General features: G+C 37.2%; 1 pseudogene; it reads left to right on the top strand.

Moving 5' to 3' along the window:
- Window positions 1-333: 333 nt before the first annotated feature.
- Window positions 334-1,540, top strand: LOC134385159 (cyclic AMP-dependent transcription factor ATF-2-like; annotated as a pseudogene).
- The last annotated feature ends 3,118 nt before the right edge of the window (window positions 1,541-4,658 follow it).

Below are 4,658 nucleotides of genomic sequence, written 5' to 3' on the forward strand. Positions count from 1 at the left end.
CAAATGATCCATGAAACAAAAAGTTGGATTTTTGAGAAGATAAACAAAATTGACAAACCATTAGCTAGACTAACAAAGAAAAGAGAGAAGACCAAAATAACAGAAGTCAGAACTGGGGGTAATTTATAAACATGGCAATTCATGGAGCTCCTGGACAACTGGAAGGATCATGCACTGGTTACCTATAAAGAGATACTAGATGGCAACTTAAGAAACACTGCTTACTTGATATGAGTTGACAGTTTCCTAACAACAAAGTTAATAAAGCTCATAGCCCATCAACTAGAAAGTATCCTTGCCATGAAAAAGAGGATGTGATAAGTTGCTCAACTTATGAAATTCAAATTACGTGTGAATTCTGCCAGGCAAAACAAGGACCTGTGGAATATGAGTGATGACAAACCCTTTTCATTCACTGCCCTTGGATGTGGCCAGACCAGACCCAACACCAGGAAGATTCTTGTAAAACTGTAAAGAAGTTGGTTTGTCAGAAAGGACATTGTTGGGGGGGAAGGGAGGAGGGAGGGAGGTTTTGGTGATGGGGAGCAATAATCAGCCACAATGTATATCGACAAAATAAAATTAAAAAAAAAAAAAAGAAGTTGGTTTGTTTAATGAGTTGGCAAGTCCATTTGAAAATAAATTCAAGAAAGTTTCAGGAGATGACATTTTGAAAATGCCTCTAGATTTATCCCCTCTTGCAACACCCATCATAAGAAACAAAATTGATAAGCCTTCTGTTGTAGAAACAACTCACCAGGATAGTCCTTTACCTCAGCCAGAGTCTACCTCCTGTGATGAAAAGGAAGTACTGGCAAAAAATGCATAGCCCACATAAGCCATCCTTTGTCCAGCACCACTATAGGTTCCCAGTGTGCTGCTTACGAGTGCTGACTCAAATGTGATTATTCAGCAGGCAGTACCTTCACGAATGTCAAATACAGGATTCACCTAAGCATAAACCTCCAACAGGCCAATTATCCTTGTATCAGTCCCATTTCCTCTTCTGTTACATCTTCCTAATGGACAAACCATGCCTGTTGTTATTCCTGCATCAATTATAAGTTCTAATGTACATGTTCCAGCTGCAGTCCAATTCAATCAACCAATCACCATGATGCCTAGTGCTCCAGGAATTCCAGGTCCTTCCTCCCCTCAACCAGTACAGTCAGAAGCAAAAATGAAATTAAAAGCTGCTTTAACCCAGCAAAATACTTTAGTTACCAATGGTGATATTTTCAAAGGTCATGGTAGCAGATTAGTTATGATTCACTCAGAGTCTCAACCACAATCATTACAATAGCCAGCCACATCCACTACAGAAACTCTGGGTTCTCCAGCTAACACAGCTCCACAGACCCAAAATATAAGTGGTCATCAAAGAAGAACAGCTGATAAAAATCCTGAGGAAAAAAGGAGAAAGTTTCTAGAGTGAAATAGAACAGCAGCTTCAAGATGCTGACAAAAATTTTAAAAATCTGGGTTCAGACTTTGGAGAAGAAAGCAAAAGACAAGTTAATTAAATGGCCAACTGCAGTGAATAGCATCCCTGAAAGGTGCCAGGTTGGCAGCTTTGGAAACAGAAGGACTCTAATTATCCATAGGACAGGTACAATATGGCCAGTGGTAATACAAATCTTCTCATGCTGCCCTGCCAATGTGCTTCAGATACAGTTCTTAAAACCTCATGCAGTATAAAAGTTTGAAGGCTCCATCCCTGTTCTGTCTTTGGTAGGATTTCCAGTGACAGTATCAGGCAGCATCAAATCTGTTTCCTTCTGTCTGTAATTTCTTCCTTCCCTTTGTTTTGTTGTTGTTGTTGTTGTTTTGTAACAACAAAACATCTTCAGTAAAATCTTTTAAACTACCACAAAAAATCAGAAATGAAAAAGAAGATGTACAACTGATTCCACAGAAATACAAAGAACAATTGGAGACTATCATGAACAACTATACACCAAAAAAATTGAAAATCTAGAGGAAATGGATAAATTTCTAGATACATACAACATACCAAGACTGAAACAAGGAGAAATAGAAAGTTGGAACAGACTGTAGTGGATTGAATTATGTCCCTCCCAAAATTCACTGAGGCTTGAATTGTGATCCCCAAGTTTTATGTATTAGAAACTTAGCCCTCGTTATGACTATTAATAGGGTGGGAAATTCTATGATGGTAATTGAAAGGTGGAGTCTTGAAGAGATGTTTAGATTGTAAGACCTGCAATAGTGAATGGATTAAAAATGGTGGTCAGGGGCATGGTTCTGAGGGCTTTATAAGAAGAGGAGGGTCTGTCTTTCTTTCTCTCTCTGCTCTCTGCTTCCACCATCTTGCAATGTGAGACCCCTAGGTCACTGTCGCCACCACCGGATGGACTTTGGACTTCCCAGCCTCAGAAACTGTAAGCAATAAATTACATTTTGCTTATAAATTACCCAGTTCCAGGTATTCTGTTAGAGCAACACAAAACGGACTAATACACAGACCAATAATGAGCAAAGAGATTGAATCTGCAATAAAAAGTCTCCCAATGAAGAAGACAGCTTCACTGCTGAATTTGATCAAACTTTCAAAGAAGATTTAATACTAGTCCTTCTCACTCTATTCCAAAAAATTTCAGAGAGTATTCTCCCAAACTCATTCTATGAGACCAGCATCATACATACCAAAACCAGACAAAGACACAAGAAACAAAGAAAACTACAGGTCAATATCCTTGATGAGCTTAGATGTAAAAATTCTCAACAAAGTACTAGCAAACAGAATTCAACAGCATATCAAAAAAGATTATACACCATGATCCAGTTGGAATCATCTCATGGATGCAAGGATGGTTCAACATATGCAAGTCAATAAATGTGATACATCACATCAACAAAATGCAAGACAAAAAAACCATATAATCATCTCAACAGATGCAGGAAAAGCTTTTGATAAAATTCAACATCCTTCATGATTAAAACCTCTCAACAAAATAGGTATAGAAGGAAAGTATCTCAACATAATAAAAGCCATATTCATCAGCTAGCATCATTCTGAATGGGGAAAAGCTAAAAGCTGTTTCTCTAGGAATAGCAACAAGACTGCCCACTCTCATCACTCCTATTTAACACAGTACTGGCAGTTTTAGCCAGAGCAATTAGGCAAGAGAAGGGAATAAATGGCATCCAAGTTGGAAAAGAGGAAGTCAAATTGTCCCTGTTTGTAGATGATATGATTTTATCTGGAGAGAGACCTAAAAACTCTACCAAAAAACTGTTTGAGCTGATCAATGATTTCAGCAAAGTAGCAGGATACAAAATCAATACACAAAAACCAGTAGCATTTCTATACACCAACAATAAACTAGCAGAAAAAGAAATCAAGAAAGCAATCCCATGTAAAATAGCTACCAAAAAATAAAATACCTAAAATAAACTTAATCAAGGAGGTGAAAGATCTTTACAATGAAAACCAAAATACACTTATGAAAGAAATTAAAGACAACACACAAAAATGGAAAGACATTCCATGTTCATGGATTGGTAGAATTAATGTTGTGAAAATGACCATACTACCCAAAGTGATCTACAGATTCAACACAGTCCCTGCCAAAATACCAATGACATTCCTCACAGAAATAGAAAAAAACAATCCTAACATTCATATGGAATAGCAAGAGACCTCAAATAGCCAAAGTAATCCTGCACAAAAAGAATAAAGCAGGAGGCATTATGCTATCTGACTTCAAAGTATACTACAAAGTGATAGTAACCAAAACAGCATGGTATTGACATAAAAACAGACACATTGACCAATGGAACAGAATAGAGAACCCAGAAATTAATCTATGTACTTACAGCCAACTGATCATTGACAAAGGTTCTGAAACATACATTGGGGAAAGGACAGCCTCCTCAATAAATAGTGCTGGGAAAACTTGATGTCCATGTGTAGAAGAATGAAAATAGATGCCTACATCACACCATATACCAACATCTACTCAAAATGGATGAAAGACTTAAGTGTAAGACTTGAAACTATACAACTTCTAGAAGAAAACACAGGTGAAATGCTCCAGCTTGTAGGACTGGGCAAAGATTTTATGAATAAGACCTCAGAAGCACAGGCAACAAAAGCAATATTAAGCAAATGGGATATGAAAAAACTATAAAGCTTCTGCACAGCAAAAGAAACAATAAACAGAGCAAACAGACAGCCTGCAGAATGAGAGAAAATATTTGCGAAATACACATCTGAAAAGGGACTAATATCCAGAATATGCAAGGAATCCAAAAAACTTAATAACAACAAAACAAATAACCCAATGAAAACATTGGTGCCTAGCATTTATTAAGTCAATATAAAATGAATGAATAAGTGAATGAATGAATGAATTTTGGGCTGACAAACATCTACCTCTACTACCATAGCAGTATGACCCATTACATAGAGTTCCAGGTGTCAGCTCCCTTCCCCAATATAGTAATGGGCAAAGGAGCTGAATAGGCATTTCTCAAAAGAAGGCATACAAATGGCCAACAAGTATATGAAAAAATGCTCAACATCACTAATCAGGGAAATGAAAATCAAAACCACATTGAGATATAGAACTACAGATAGAACTACTACATGACCCAGTGTATTAGTCAGGGTTCTCCAGAGAGACAGAATCAAT

The sequence above is a fragment of the Cynocephalus volans genome, chromosome 8, assembly GCF_027409185.1.
Source record: "Cynocephalus volans isolate mCynVol1 chromosome 8, mCynVol1.pri, whole genome shotgun sequence".
In the NCBI taxonomy this organism is placed as follows: Eukaryota; Metazoa; Chordata; class Mammalia; order Dermoptera; family Cynocephalidae; genus Cynocephalus; species Cynocephalus volans.